Source organism: Entelurus aequoreus, linkage group LG10 (genome assembly GCF_033978785.1).
Source record: "Entelurus aequoreus isolate RoL-2023_Sb linkage group LG10, RoL_Eaeq_v1.1, whole genome shotgun sequence".
Taxonomy (NCBI): Eukaryota; Metazoa; Chordata; class Actinopteri; order Syngnathiformes; family Syngnathidae; genus Entelurus; species Entelurus aequoreus.
The window spans coordinates 8,487,626-8,505,516 of NC_084740.1; positions in this window are offsets into that span (position 1 = coordinate 8,487,626).

Here is a 17,891-nt window from a genome sequence, read left to right on the forward strand (position 1 = left end):
TTCAATGTATATACTCTGATGATTAACTTGTGTGATGACTGTATTATGCGGATAGTATATATTTGTACCATGAATTTATTTACGTGGACCCCGACTTAAATAAGTTGAAAAACTTATTCGGGTGTTACCATTTAGTGGTCAATTGTACGGAATATGTACTGTACAGTGCAATCTACTAATAAAAGTCTCAATCAATCAATCAATTCAACTTTATGTAGATTTTGCACTTGCCGCTACAAGTTCTCCGAATTTTTCCCTGATACCTCAAGTCTCGTGCTTTTTTGGCAATGTAAGCATTTTTTCTGAATGACTTGGTGTTTCTTCCAGTCCGTGGAATGCACGCGTCATCGATTGTGTTTACATTGACACCAACATGAAACCACATTTCTAGGTATAATGATTGATGATCAATTAAACTGGAAGTCTCATGTAAAAAACATACAACATAAAGTAGCAAGAAACATGTCAATAATGAATAAAGCAAAACATGTTCTAGACCAAAAAGCACTTCATATTCTCTACTCCTCGCTACTGTTACCATATCTGAGTTATTGTGTAGAAATATGGGGAAATAACTACAAAAGTACACTTCATTCATTAATAACCGTGTTACAAAAAAGATCAGTTAGAATAATACATCATGTTGGATATAGAGAACATACAAACCCTTTTTTTATTGAATCAAAAATACTGAAATTCCACGACAGTGAATTTGCAAACAGCTAAAATTATACACAAAGCAAAATATAACCTGCTACCCAATAATATACAACATTTAGTAGAACCTTTATTTAACCAGATAAGAAAACCCATTGAGATCAAGATCTCTTTCACAAGGGTGACCTGGCCAAGAGGTCAACAGCACATGTCACAGAGCAGTTTCAAAAATAATACATTAAGACATACATTTTAAAATACATAAGAGAACCGTAAAACAACAGAGATTTACATCTTTAAAAACACAGGCACTGTGCAAACGTCTCTCGCTGTTTGTCCCTCCAAATGGAAGTAGTTCTGTAAGTTTCAGTTTCATCTGCAATGCATTCCATGCCATAGGGGCAGCAATGCCAAAAGCTCTTTTGCCAAATTCAGTCCGTACATGAGGAACAGTTAAAACATACAAATTGTTAGAACGTAACGCGTAAGCGCTGCTTTTTCTTTGTAACAGAGTACACAAGTATGGAGGTATTAAACCTAAAAGAGCCTTATAAATGATAGTCAGCCAATGTGTGTATCTGCGTGCACTCAATGAAGATAAGTCTGACTTCATATACAGTTGACAATGGTGGGTGAGACTACGACAGCCAGTAACAAATCTTAGTGCTGAATGAAAAACAGTGTCCAAGGACTGGAGGCATTTAGATGAAGCACTAAAATAAAGCACGTCTCCGTAATCAATTGCAGGCAAGATAGTTGCTGTCACCAATTTCTTTCTGACTTTAAGAGAGAAGCAGTTTTTATTTCTAAAAAAGAAACCAAGCTTTACCCTAAGCTTAGAGACCAAGTTGTTAATATGGGCTTTAAATGAAAGCTCCTGATCAAGAGTAAAACCCAAGTACTTGTAATGTAAGACCTGCTCTATAGGGTTTCCATTTGATGTTACAATATTTGGAATATTTTCCAGTAGCACCCTTGAATGAGAGAAAACCATTACCTTGCTTTTATCTGTATTTAAAACCAATTTAAACACACATTTACACATACTGTACATATACATTCACTGTTCAAACACACATACTGTATACACATACTGTACATATACATTCACTGTACAAGCACACATACACATACTGTACATATACAAGGACATATGCACACATACACTCATGCACATAATCACGTTTCATCAAACATACATTAACGTTGTTGCCCTAGGGTAAACTGGGTATAACACATGGCACACTGACAAAGCTTAACCTATTGTTACTATAACAATCTACAAGGTTAAGGTTGCTTCTCTTTCTTCCCCTCCATTTTTCTGCATTCTTTCGTATCTCAAGTTATCATTACGTATATGTATTGTTGCATTTGAACAATTGTATTGTTGATAATAAAGGTAAAGTACTGGTATTGTTTATTATCAATAGCACTATTTCTATTGGTATTCATATTGCTCCATTTTTAGTGTAATAATGCTCAGTTCTGTATTTTTTTTTAAATTTTCGCTAACTGCTTATTTGCTATTACTTTTACCATCATATTTGTACATGTCGTATTTGCTGATGTTGCTCTGTTGTTGTTGTTGTGTTTGCTGTTGTTGTTTTTGTCTCTCTGTCTAATCCCCCTCTTGTCCCCACAATTCCCCCTTCTGTCTTCCTTTTTCTCTCTTTCTATCCCCTCCTGCTCCGGCCCGGCTGCACCAAATGATAATATAAATACATTTAATAAAGTCAAAATACAAGTAAGGCAACAAGAGAAGTATCCTACACTTCTCTTTTGTAAAGTAAATCTGAACAGCCGATATGGGCATCTACATCTGCTATATGATTTGCCCGAGAAGCTGGGCAGGACATAAAATTTTTTTAAAAAAAAAATAAAAAATAAATAGATAAAAATAAATAAATAAATAAAACCAATTTAAGATCAAATAAGCGAGCCTGGATGACATCAAACGCAGCTTGTAAAAACTCAAAAGCCTGAATGATGGAGGTTGAACAGCAATAAATAATGGTGTCGTCTGCATAAAAATGGTACATTGCATTTGACAAATTATTACAAAGATTATTTATGTAGATAGAAAATAAAATGGGCCCCAGCACTGAGCCTTGTGGAACGCCTTTGGTAATGTCCAGTAATGAAGAGGTGGTCCCAGCCACCTGTACACGTTGTGTTCTGCTGGAGAGATAGTCTGTGAACCAAGCAGCTGCATTTTTAGATAATCCAACGTGATGAAGGGCTTGAATTAACAGACTGTGGTCTACTGTGTCAAATGCTTTTGACAAATCAATAAATAGGGCGACACAATATTTCTTGCCGTCTACAGCCTCGATTAAATCATTGAGGACCTTAAGAGCAGCTGTAATAGTGCTATGCTGTTTTCTAAAACCAGATTGAAGTGGAGATAAAATATTGTTTGATTCTAAAAAATCCTCTAGCTGGTTACTGATGATCTTCTCAAACAATTTTGCTAAAATGCATAATTTAGAAATTGGTCTGTAATTATTTATATTTGTGGGTTCACCCCCTTTTAGCAAGGGAAGAACAAAGGCCGATTTCCAGATTTTTGGAATGCTTTTACTTGTTAGACTTAGGTTAAAAAATATGCGAGAGAGGCTCAGCAACAAAATCAGCAGCCAATTTTAAGAAAAAGGGTTCAATTTGGTCAGGTACTGCTGCTTTAGTTCTTGTCAAAAAAAGAGGAAAAATATAATCTTAGAGAAAAATTTAATTTAAAACGTTTGTATGCACGTACAACACTTAAGACCTTCTGTATATCTGTATGTGGAATTAATTTATGGAATGGATTAAGCAAAGAAATCAAACAATGTACTAATATGATCCACTTCAAGAAAGTCTTCAAAGTGTTTACAAAGTACAAAGAAGAAGAACCATGATAAATATTCTGAATTTATCTCATCCATCCATTCATTTTCAAAATAATCTTACTCATCTCACTATACTTCACTGAGTATTATTTATTTATTTACTTTTATTGTGATTACTTATGGAGTATATTGTGAATAAATTGAGAACAGGAAGTGAACAATAGTTTTAGCAACTGTTATGTAAAAGAAAAGGGGTAGGATTAAATAAGCTCTGCTTCGTCCTACTCCTTTTCGAACATGTTGAAAAGAGAAACTGGAAATTGTGATGCATCACGTTGTATGCATGCATGTTCCAAATAAACTCAAACTCAACATTCTTTGATTGCAGAAAGTTGACCATGAGTTGCTTTGTTGAAGCAGCATCCATTTCATGTTAGCTACTTTCTGCTGCCTTGGTTTACTTGCTGCTTTATTTACTTTTAAATCATTCTACAAGTCTTGGATACAATGTTATTCCTTTTCTTTTAAGTAAACCAAGACTTTTTTTAATGTATTTTTTTTTTAAAAACACTTTTTTACAATCCATCTGACGAGTCAGCGACAACAACCCTCTTAACATGACTGAAGGACCGACCCAAAACAGAAAGCTGTTGGATATCCATCCAACCCATCCATTTTCTACCGCTTGTCCCTTTTGGGTCGCGGCGGGTGCTGGAGCCTATCTCAGCTGCATTCGGGCGGAAGGCGGGGTACACCCTGGACATGTCGCCACCTCATCACAGGGCCAATTTAGTGTTGCCAATCAACCTATCCCCAGGTGCATGTTGGATATATCAACAAGAAACTTGTGCGCTAAAAGCAAAGATTTTGTTCACCGGAAAGCGAAAAAGGACTTCATGAGACACTCCCAGTGGAATCCTATGGTAAGAAGTCATCATTTACCTCGAGATCAAAGGGTGAAAAAACTGTTAGGCGCAGCCTGAGGCTAAACGATACCGTGTCTTTTCCAAGACTCTCTAAAGACGCCTGCAATGGACTTGGTACTAAGCTAAAGCCAAGGCAGAATGTTGGTATCCATGGGCGACGTGTAATATCACCCGGAATAATGTTAACAAGCAGATGTTTGCCACGGTCACAGCCAAATGTGGCTGATTATCACAAACAGAAAGAAGTTAGCACAAAGCGTCAGATGGACAGGGCAACTGTGCCGAGTGCCAAGGTCAAAGATACGCTTCTGCTTGAAGACGGCGCCATATCTAACATAAACATAAACAAAATGGTTACATGCAGCTCTTCAAGTACCACCTTCTCAGACATCACATAGCCGCTACCAGAGGTCTTGGCAAAACAACAAAAGATCAAACAGTAGATTGTACATAGTGGGTACCTTAGATTTTAGAAAGCAACAGTCTGAAATCCTGAAGAAAGACCTAAACTACTTGAGAGTGTTGATAAATTGGAAGCATCTATCTGTGGAACTCTCCCAAACATCGACAGGAGGATAAACAAATTCAGCCAGCTGCTTCAGCTTAATGCATGGCTGTCCAAAGTCTGAGTCCAGAGGACTGCATTATATTGACGACTTCAATCTTTTCTGGCAAAGAGAGGACCTGTTTCAAGGGAGAAGCCCACACCTGAACAGAGGCGGAGTGAGACGATTGACGGATAACCTCCTCTACGCTCTGAGGCATCAGAATAGGCCTGGACCGGATCCTGTGATGTCACAGAGGAAGGGGAGCGGAAGCGCCACGTAGGAACTAGGGCTGGGCGATATATCGAATATACTCGCTATATCGCGGGTTTGTGTCTGTGCGATATAGAAAATGACTATATCGTGATATTCGAGTATACGTTCTCACACAGTTGCTTTTGGCTGCGGGCATTATGTAACCCATATTTAAAATACCCATTGAAAAAATGCATACAGTGCAAAGACTTTTATGGTGCCGCTCACTTCCTTTGAAGGAAGTGTTGCTCACTTCACCACCCCCTCCCGTACCTGCTGTGGCTGCGGTGCTGTGAGAAGCGCTTGAGAAGAAACTTGCAAAATCTTCTCATTCTACCACACTTTGCAAACTTCATAATTAGGTGAGTCTTTTGCCATGGCATAATCAACGGAATTCCAAACTCACAATCATGTGCCATGTCGCCAATATTATGTTTGCATCTGTTTTAGCATAGGCGCTAACCGCTGCCATTCTTCCATAGATCCACCATCGGGCCGGGCATGGTATGTTGTTTTTGCCCTTGATTACTCAGGTAATTATGTTTTATTTTCTTCTGATCATCCAGTCGATTTATAGGCAACAGTTTAGTCTAGCAAAGTGGCAAAGGGCTTTGCACTGCTAATATGCTTTAGCCCAGGGGTGGGCAATTAATTTTTACCGGGGGCCGCATGAGCAACCCGAGCACTGCTGGAGGGCCACATCGACAATATTTCAATTAAATTTTGATTATTATTATTTTTGATATATACCGTAAGATTAAAAAAATAAATAATAAAAAAAAAATAATAATAATAATAATAATAATACTTTCATTTAACCTAACTTAACTTTATACCAAAAGCACTGCTTTGGAAATCATTTGTACCCCTTTCAGAGATCACATTTAGTTCCCCTTAAACATCCTCATGTTGCACAATGAAATGAAAGCATAGGATGAAGTGTGCATTCCTGTAACTTTCTCTAGTAACAGCATTCCATGATTAATATAAATAAATTAACATTAATAATAAATGACAGTAAAACAAACACACGTGTGACTGAGGAGTCATAGTGCAACTTTGTGTGGTGTTTGAGATGTCCGACTTTTTGTGTGGCCATAAACGCACCAGTGGTTTAGTGGTATGCGTGTTGGTGACAGATGACAAGTTGGTTTTGGCCTGGTTTGTACGGCAGAAAATGACTAGTTTTTCGAGATAGAAGTGTTTTACTCATGTTTTTGGTGTGGTTACGGCCGAATATAAACAGTTTTGCTCAATAAAGTGATCGGTATCATTCCTGGCCTCGAAGCATCTCGATGTTCGGTGTTCAATTGAACGGTGTTGACGAACACCGTTAGGGCCGCTTGTTGTCACTGTCACTCAGAGTTGCATTGCAAAATTACACAGAATAAATGTGTTTATTTTGTTTAGAATTCAGATGGGATTTGATTTGGTGCGTGACATATATTTGCTGTGCGCAGAGGACGCTTAAGCAGTGTGCAATTGCGCAGGCGCGCACCTTAGAGGAACCGTTGCTTGGCGGTCCATGTCTTGTTGAAAACTTTCAACATTTTTCAGCATTCGCCATCAACTTTTCTCTTTTTAGCGTCCCGGGTGTAAACCGTGCATCACTTGTCGCTGTGCACCTTCACTCACAGGTTACACACAGACATACGCCCATAAATAACACTTTTCAAAATAAAAGCAGCACAGTTGTATTGCGCGCACGACATAGATGTTTTTTCAACTTTATTTTGTAATTTGTGATTGCAGCTGTTCACATTCACTCACAATCACGCACACGCATACGTCCACACGGAAGTAATACAAATAACGCTTTTCAAAACAAAAGCAGCACCGTTGTATTGCACACTCGACATAGATACTTTTTAAAATGTATTTTGTAATTTATGATTGGCCTCACGCGGGTCGGACAGGGATGCACAAAGGGCCGGATGTGGCCCGCGGGCCGCAGAATGCCCACGTCTGCTTTAGCCACTTTGTGGATGCGCTTCAGATGGAACGCAGGTGCGTGTATTTGGGTTGTTGCGCAACACTTTAATTGATTAACTCTGCTTGATTGTTTATCAACTTTGAATGTTTGGACAAGTACTTGAATTTGAATTATGATACATTGAGTTTCTAATGAGTCTTATTATGAAACGAAGTTATATAAGTGCACTTGTAATTGAATTTGTAATTGATCTATGATTGAGTTTTATCACTTTAGATAAGAAATCATGATCTGTATTATTAGAAATGTATTATGAATGTTCATTTTAATTGCACTCATGATTGTATATTAATCAACATGGTTAATTATGTCATATCAATTGGTTTATTAGTACAAATAATTAAGTCATTCCGGACAATCGAATGCTTACATTATGCTTTCAAGTACATATATAATGTACTTTGCTAGTGAAGAGGTAACTAGGTTACTCACTTTGTTTTTTGGACTTTTAGGTCAGGTTTTTTTGGGGGGAAGGAATACCCGTTGACCCAAACAACCTGAGCTCCCTATTCACCTTCAAACTCAACTCAACAAATGGCGAGCTAAACAACTACGCGGTAGGACAAGCATTTTTTCCTCCTCCGCCGCGAACCTTTTGGATTACTTTTGTTTTTGAACTGAACTTTGGACTGACGCGAAAGCGTTTGCGTACCTTTTGAACTGAACTGTGAACTGGTTCCGAGAAAGCAGCAGGACTGCATCTTGTATTTTTGTTTTGGGCATTTTTTTTTTTTTCCTATTGTGTCATTTGTGTTATTTATATTCTTGTTCAATACATTTAATGCAGTCAAAACCAAAATAACTAGTTGTCGTCATCTTTCATACCACAGGCTCCTAGACCAGGGGTCGGCAACCTTTACCACTCAAAGAGCCATTTTGGCAGGTTTCACAAATTAAAGAAAATAATGGGAGCCACAAAAAAAAATTTTAAATTTAAAATGAAAAACACCGCATACAAAGCTTAAATGCTTTGTGCTATGTTAACCAGGGGTCTCAGACACACGCACTGGCACGCACTATAATGTGGAAATTTGATGTTAGTGCAGCCCGCGAGTTTTGAATGAATGGCGCTGGATAGCGTCATACTTGCCAACCCTCTCATTTTTCCCAGGAGACTACCGGATATCAGGGCGTGATGGCACTGCTTTTGGCGCCCTCTTCAGTCTGCCCAAACAGTGCACCTGCTCGACCACATGTACAATGCAGTTTCGGCTTGCTCACGTAAGTGACAGCAAGGCGTACTAGCTCAGCAGCCACACAGCTTACACTGACGGTACCAATACCCAGAATCCCATGCAACCCTAACTCTTCCGCGCAACCAACGCACGGAGAGGGGGGTTGATGTGCGGGGGGATTTGGTGGTAGCGGGGGTGTATAATGTAGACCGGAAGAGTTAGGGCTGCATGGGATTCTGGGTATTGGGTGTGTTGTGTTTATGTTGTGTTACGGTGGGATGTTTTCCAGAAATGTGTTTTTCATTCTTTTTTGGTGTGGGTTCACAGTGTGGCGCATATTTGTAACGTAACAATGTTAAAGTTGTTTGATACGGCTACCGTCAGTGTAAGCTGTGTGGCTGATGAGTAAGTATGCTTTGCTGTCTCCTATGTGTGCAAGTAAAGGCTACATACAACATGTGGCTGGACTGGCACATTGTTTGTAAATACTATAGAGGACAATTATTGCAGTGCAATTAGGGCACTTCCTTTATATAGTAATTAGAGTGTAAATATGATTATATTTCCCCTGGGAGTTATCTATGAGAGGCACTGAGATCCACAAATCTCCTGGGAAAATCGGGGGGGTCGGCAAGTATGTAGCTGAGCCGCATCGGAGTGGTCAAAGAGCCGCATGCGGCTCCGGAGCCGCGGGTTGCCGACCCCTGTCCTAGACGACCCATCTTCTGTTACACGGTTTACATTCTTAACCCGCGTAGCCCATGCTAGCGTTACTATTACACTACAGGCTTTTATCACTCTTTCTTGTCTCTGTTTCTCACAGAGACATAAAACAAGCGCTCCTTCTTACATACGTCACATACGTATACGCCCTCGCGGAGCAGAGAGGTAGCAGCATGGGTAACGTTAGCTGTGGTGCGAGTGGTAATACGAGAGAAAGAAGGTGCCAATCTGGTAACAAATGAAGGAAGAATTAATTCCAAAGAAAAACAGCAGGGGGTCCATCGTCTGGCGGTGGTTTGGCTTCAAGCGGGAATATGTCGAACAGACAACCGTAATTTGTCAAGTGTGGGGCAAAAGCGTTGCTACAAAAAGTAGCATTACTGCTAATATGCAGCATCATTTGAAAAGTCACCCGCTAGAGAATGAAGAGTGCTTGAAACTCCGCATGTCAACATCTCCGTTCGGTGCCACACCAACAAAATGCCGAGGCAACCATTTCCAGATCAACACCGTATGAAAAAAAAGTCAACAACAGAAGGAGATAACGTCCGCAGGAACCTACCACATAGCGAAGGACATACACTATTTGATTTCCTATTATGCAGCTCATTTTTATTTGACACTTATTGAAATATCTTGTGTGACACCATGCACAAAAGTGCACTTTATATGTTTTAAACTATTGTAGTGGCGTTCTGTACAAAAAGTCCACTTTAATTGAGTGTTGTTTTGATATGTCATCTTAGTGACATCATGCACAAAAGTGCACTAATAGCTTGTTTTAAAATGTCTCTGACAATCTTGCACTTTCTGTTTTGAAATGACATGAATGTTTGTGCCGCTGCTTAATAACTGTTTAATAAATACACTTTTGCTAAATTGACTTAGTTGTGATTTCCCTCTCTGCATGAAAGTTTAAAAGTAGCATATATTAATGCAGTATGAAGAAGAATGTTTTAATGTAGACACATAGAATCATCATACTGCTGTGATTATATGCATCAAGTGTTCATTCAAGGCTAAGGCAAAATGTCGAGATATATATCGTGTATCGTGACATGGCCTAAAAATATTGAGATATTAAAAAAAGGCCATATCGCCCAGCCCTAGTAGGAACACAGCAAAGGATTCAGCCTTAGCAACCACAGCACCTACAGAAACCCGAATACAGGATTCTGATTCAGAAACTCCTCTAAAAGCATCACATTCATCACGGCCACAAACCTGGATCCCACCTGTTGCATCTACGCTAGGGGTGTCCAAACTTTTTCCGCTCAGGGCCACAGACTGAAAAATCATAGCATGCGGGGGCCATTTTTATATTTTTCCTTTTTTTTTTAAAAACCAATACAATATATAGGTTGTTTTTTTTAACCTTCATGGCTTTCCTCAAGTTTGGTCCCCCGTACCCGGAAGGGTCTCAGTCATAAAAATGTTAGAAATAAGTCATAAATTATTATTTTTTTCATTTAACGCTTGAATCTCGAGATCAACTTCAGGTCTGTCTGTCGTTATAATGTTTTTTTAAATTTTGTTTTTATGTTTATGCCCTTTATGTCAAAACCCTTATTTATATGGCAAACACAAAAACTATGCAACATTTTCCCCCAAAACATTTCAAAGTGGAATATTTGATGTGAAGTAATTGGAACCTTAAATAGGTCAATAATTCATAACAATACAAAAAAAAAAAAAGAATAAGTGTTGAAAATAAGCCAAATTTCTATTTTTTTTTTACTATTAACGCTTAAGTCTGTAGATCTGTTGATTATAAGATTTTATAACTTTTTAATTTTTTTTTGTTTGTTTGTTTGTTGCCCTTTTTGTGAAAGAAAACTTTGTTTCGCACAAAATATGCAATATTTTCCACCCAAAATATTTCAAAGTGGAATTGTTCCAATGAAGTAATTGGAGCCTTCAATAGGTCAACAACAGTCCGCATGGCAGCTTTGTGTTATTAGTGTCAACATTGCCACTTTTTCTTGTTACATTTCACCTGTTTACTCTTTTATTACACTTTTTCATGTTTTACATTTTTATTGTAGTATTTGCAGAATGTGCCGGGGGCCGTTAACAAATTAGCTGGGTGACACAAATGGCCCTCGGGCCGCACTTTGGACATGCCTGATCTACACCCTCCAAAGATGCATCACTGTCTGTTTCCTCTCCACCGTCACCCGCGAAACTTCCTGACCATCTTGTAAACTTGGTGAAATCAGGGATTAAAATGATCCATTACTCCGGACATGGCGAGATCAAGGATTCTGTTATCAAAAAATATCGCGCTCTTCTTCCTCCTAAACCCATTCAATTAACCAAAGCTGCCCCAGCTTGGCCCCCACCAGTGGTGCCAGTAGCCATCATTCCCAACAGCAGGGGAATAACCTCTCAACCAGAGGCCCAAAAAGTAAGTGTTCCCTTCTAAAACAATAACTACTATTCAGTTCAGTTTCAGTTTATTTTGAACATGCATACAATACAATGTAATGCATCACATACAGTATTTCCAGTTGTTTCATTACAGCACGTCCGAAAAGGAGTAGGAAGAAGCAGAGCTTAATAATTTTACCCTTTTTCATGTCCTCATCAGTTTTATCTCATTTCCTTGTTCTCCATTTGTAAAAGAACAGTGAATAAATAAATACATTTACCATAAGAAAGTAAACTACTATTAAATTATATTAATAATTATTTAAAAAATTTAAGTGTCAAGATGTTTATCGTAGATCTTCTTTGTACTTTGTGAACACTTGTAGTTTGAACAGTCTCTTAAACTGAATCATAATAGTGCTTTGTTTCATTTATTTGGTTAATCCATTCCATAATTTCATTCCACATACTGATATACTAAAGGTTTTAAGTGTTGTACATGCATACAAATGTTTTGAATTAGATTTTCCTCTACAGTTATATTTCTCCTCTTTTGTTGAAAATAATTGTTGAACATTCTTGAGTAGCAGGTTATAGTTTGCTTTGTACATCATTTTAGCTGTTTGAAAATGCACCAAGTCATTGAATTCCAATATGTTTGATTCAATAAATACAGGGTTTGTATGTTCTCTATATCCAACATTATGTATTATTCTAATTGATCTTTTTTGTTACTTCATTAGTGAATGAAGCACAATAACTTGTATATGGTAACATTAGTGAGCAGTAGAATACGAAGAGATTTTTTGTCCAGAACATATTTTTACATGAGGTTACCAGTTCATTTTACCAACTATTATTACACCCAAAAATTTGTTTTTTTTACCCTTTCAATATCTCCTCCGTCTATTTGTATTTGTGTTTGACTTTCCCTTCTACTGTTACCGAGTAGCATTATTTTAGTTTTACTGAGATTCAAATATAGTCTGTTTTTGTCAAACCATCTTAATGTGTTCGTGTTTTCTGTTTTGGCATCTTATTTGTCCATCTTCCATATTCGTTTTTATACACTTTACAATACATTGACGGCAAACTCCCTAGCTTGCTAGCTTGTGTGCGCTAGCTTTCTGAGACTTTTATTTAGTTAGCGCAGGCAGGATGGAGCAGCACTTTTATTGTGAAGACAGGAACTGTGCGGTCGGTCTTTAGGCTTTTGACGCCAGGTACGGCGCGAGAGTCTGTTGAAATAAAAAGTGTTTCTCGCCTTCCTGCCGGTCGTGTTTTTTCCCTAATTCTGAGCTTGCAGCAGCCAGCGTCATCTGAAAAGATCCTCGGATGCCAGGAATGTCAATCAAGTGACGAAAATGAAGATTGATGGCTAATTTTTTGCACAATTTTTTTTAATGCCTTGCTGGCGATGACTGACATGCTCCGCGATCGACCGGTAGCTCATGACCGACACAATGGGCACCACTGGTTTAGGGCAACTCTAGCTAACCTCAAACACGCAGCACTCAATGTCCAAATTAAGCCGCAGGCTCCACTCCTGGTGGTGCCCTTCCGTCAATTCCTTTAAGTTTCAGCTTTGCAACCATACTCCTTAGGTTAATAAATCATTTTTTTAAATAACTATTTCCTCTTGCAACCCTCCATTTTATCTTTTTAACTGAGACATGGCTCGACATAAACACAGCAAATGCAGTTCTGATTGAAACTAGCCCACCTCACTTTAACTATGATATTTGAGACACAACAAAACCAGAGGTGTCGGGGTCTTTGTGCCATATTCAGGGAAAATATACGCACCCACAAATTGTCATTTGGGGTTTTTTCATAATTTGAGTATGTGTCATTGGATGGATGGATATAAAATTCTCCATACTTTATGTCACCATCTACCAACCTATGGCGTTATATTTGTGTCTTAATGTTGAGGTTGCAAAGGCAGATTTTGGGGACAGAAAAAAAAAAAAGCACAGACATTATATTTTGAAAATAAATTAAACTCACGCAAAAAAAAAAATTGGGGAATTTTAATGTATTTTGTGCACAATAAAAGTGTTTGCTATTATCCATATTAACTAAGGGTGTAACGGTACACAAAAATTTCGGTTCGGTACGTACCTCGGTTTAGAGGTCACGGTTCGGTTCATTTTCGGTACAGTAAGAAAACAACAAAATGTAAATCTTTTGGTTATTTATTTACCAAATTTGTAAACAATGGCTTTATCAATGGGAACACTAATAATTCTGCCCAAAAATACAAGCTCTGTGTGTGTTCCAATTAAATTATTTAGTGTCTCTGGATCTTGTTTAAATCTCAGCTCAGATAATACAGTTCTTGGAGAAAGGTTTTGGAGAGTAAAGCAGTACAGTCCATGTGCTGCGGTTAAGGGTGAAAATGTGTAGAGGGTTGGGCTCGAGAGCCCCCCTACCAGCCCAGACAGAACAGGTAGTGGGGTTCCTGGCTGGAATCTCCCAAGAACGATCCTTGGACTAGATGGTTCTTTTCCTTAGCTCGCCACCATACTTGCTGTCCATATCGTCCCCCCCCGACTTAAACAAGTTGAAAAACTTATTCGGGTGTTACCATTTAGTGGTCAATTGTACGGAATATGTACTTCACTGTGCAACCTACAAATAAAAGTCTCAATCAATCAATCAAAAATGGGCAGGAAATACAGAGAGTGAACTCCACAAAATTCCTGGGGGTCATCATTGACGAATACCTCAATTTCAAATGTCACATTAGCCATCTGTTAAACAAATTATCCAAATATGTTGGCCTGTTCTTTCACCTTTGTCATTATCTTCCTCTTTATGCTCTACTTACTCTATACAAAACTCTCTTTGAACCTCATCTAAACTACTGTAATATCATCTGGTGTAACACCTTCCCTAGCTACCTTCACAAATTAGAATCCATGCAAAAGAAAATCATACGGGCCCTGTCATGGTCTAAGTTTAATGCCCCCACTCGTCATCTATTCCATAATTATCATCGCTTAAGACTGACAGAGTTCAATATTTATCACAAAGCCTGTCTAACCTATCAAGTCATCCACAGACTGAATCTCAGGCTCTGTAGCTTGGTTCCTATCTATCGTCCCCAGCCTGCCCATAACACTCGTAACTTTGACCTGATACCAACCATCTTATTCTAAATGTGACCAAGACACAGGAAATGGTTTTGGATCCGAGGAAAGTGACTGACCATGAGCCAGTGGTCATCATAAATCAGGAAATCACCCAGGTATCCTCATATAAATATTTAGGGGTTCATATTGATAATCTTCTCTGGTGGAAGACACATATTGACAAACTGTGCAATAGACTGCAACAGAGGCTATATTTTTTGCGAAGATTAAGATTGTACGGCGTAAGCAGCCACATCATGATGATTTTCTACCGTGCCATTGTAGAGAGCATCATTAGATACGGGATCACCTCATGGTTTGGCAACCTAACCGTTAAGCTAAAAAGCAAACTGGCCGGCATGCATAAAACGGCAATGAAAATCGTAGGGAGGAAAGAATATGAGCCTATACAGAGCAGCTATGAGCAGGCAGTTAGGAAAAAAGCTAAGAAAATTATTTCCAACTCACAATACCCACTCTTCCCTGAATATGGAACCCTGCCATCAGGGAGAAGACTCCGGGTCCCACTATGCAAATCTAACCGCCTTAAATTATCATTTGTCCCAGCCTCCATTAAGCTGACCAACAATGTGCAATAGAATGTTAATACATAGGTTAGCACTTTTTTAGCACATAGCACTTTAGCGCATAGCACTTTAGCACATAGCACTTTAGAACTAAGCACTTTAGCACACATCACTTTATCCATGAGCTCTAGTGCAATGCACACTGGTACTTTATCTTTATCTCCATACTGTAGATTTTATGCCTACATCAAAGTGCCACCTATGTCTATCAAGCTCCATGTTCTGATGTTTAAATGTTAGTTGTCTGGTTGTGGTTGTGTCTGTGCTTATGTTTTTGTTCTGTTGTTTTTGTGTATGTTAAGAAAGCAATGATGCACTGTGCCCAAGACAAATTTCCCCGCGGGGACAATAAAGTTGAACCTTGAACCTTGATATCAGGTGAACATCGTCTACTGGCTTGTACTGCTCGAAGTGTTGTATGCAGGGGACCAAAGATCTGTTGTGTTTAATACTTTCTAATCAGGCTTAAGGCCCCACCACTGCACTGAAACCACTCTGATCAAGGTGACAAATGATATCCGCCTGAACACAGATGCAGGAAAAGTCTCAGTCTTGGTTCTGCTGGAACTGGGTGCTGCCTTTGACACAATTGACCATACTATCTTAAAACAGAGGTTAGAAAACTGGGTGGGGATATCTTGTTCTGTTCTTAACGGGTTCAAGTCATATCTCGATCACAGGACATACTTTGTTAAAATTAGTAACTGTGTCTCTGAACAAATTGTTATGACCTATGGGGTTCCTCAGGGCTCGGTTCTGAGACCCCTATTGTTTACTACGTCAGCTAATATGCAGTTTTAATGTGTCCTACCACAACTATGCAGATGACACAGAGATCTAAGTGCCACTGACGGCAGGTGAATGTTGGCCTGTTGATTCACTTTGTCACTGCATCGAACAAACCAGTGTGGATGCAAAAAAAAAATATTCAGCTCAACTGAGACACAATTGAAATCATTGTCTTTGGCCCACAGAAGCAAAGAAAAACTTTGAGACCATCTCCCTGAAACCTAATAGTCATGTTAGAACTCTAGGGGTACTAATGGACTCCGACTTGAACTTTAACAGCCACATTAAGTCCATAACATAAGCAGCTTTTTACCACCTGAAAACATTGCCAACATCAGAGGAATAATGTCTAAATCAGATTTAGAAAGAGTAATCCATGCCTTTGTCTCCAGCAGGTTAGACTACTGTAATGGCCTTCCCACTGGGCTCTCTAAACGAGCTGCAGTACATCCAGAATGCTGCTGCTCAAGTCCTGACTAGAACCAAGAAACATGACCACATTAGTCCAGTGCTTAGGTCACTGTACTGGTTTAAACATGGTGAAACTGCGTTTTAGTTTTATGCTCCTAAAATCTGGAATAGTTTTCCTGAAGATGTGAGACGGGGCTCAACGTTGGCAATGGTCAAATCCAAGCTGACAACACTTAATTGTGCATATGACAACTGAAAGTATTTTGTCTACAGTATTTGATTGATTTTAAACAATTGCGGTTGTTTTTATGGTGATTGTATTCTCTGATTTTATTTAGATTTATTATTTTATATCTTTATTTTTGTCTTCTTTTAATTTTCTGTAAAGCATTTTGAATTGTCTTGTGTACAAATTGTGCTCCATGAATGAAATTGCCTTGCCATGCTCTCCTCGGTTGTCAACTGCTCTGGAGTAGGATATTGGAGTAATGCGCAGCCCTGCAATGATGATATCATTCCGTCGTGTATACTGATCCATTTCCTCTTTGATATTCTCCAGCTCGGTGTTATCTTGTTGCTTGGCATTCAACTGTTGGCGTAATGTCGCATGTTCCTCTTGGAGGACCTTCAACCCTTGTCTCACTGCTGTGGTTTCCTCTCTGAGAATCTTCATTTCATCCATGAACTTCTTTATATTATCAAGAAATTCCATTCTCAAGCTGTCGTTCTGTAATTGTCCTATCTTTGATTGTAGAGCTTTACAATATGATTGTATATGCTTGCATGCCTTTAATATCTAATCTCAAAGATTATTTTATTTACGGTATACTATTATTCCTATCATTTTCATATTTTTCACCAACTGTCCGACATCATTCCTCAGATCTACGGTTTCCTGAAATTCGATCTGTGAGCCCAAAGGTTTCACTGCTGGGAGTTTTGTTTTGAGTGTGTTTAAGCATTGTTGCCAAGCAGCCAACTAGTTTATTTTAACAAATACCAATTCTTGCGCCGATGAGAGCTTTGTTAGCCTATTTTAGAGATCTCTTTGTGTGATCAGAAACGATTAAAGTCTGTCCAATCTTTCACAGGTTGGTTGCTGTATCGCTTGGGGTTGACAACCTCTTTGAGCTGGCGCTTTAGCTAGTTAGCCCACTGCTAACGGCACCTTAACTTCGCTTATAATAGCAAATCCGTGCTTACCGCCGGGTAGAGTTCAAATTGAATGTTAGCAAGCTGTCTTGTAGCTGTGATCACAATCAGTGGTCAGGAAGAATCCAATTTTACTCAAAACTCAAGGTAATCTGAATAAGTACGTCAACTAATTAAGTATGTGTAAAAAAGAAAAAACATACAATCCAATACCGAAACAAAACAGCACAATGTAAAATTGAAATACAAAAAAACAAAAACACGACTAAATCAGTCGACCAACAAAGTAATGTGCAAAATCCAGGAAGGAGTTATATTTTCGCAAAGCCATTGGATCTTACAA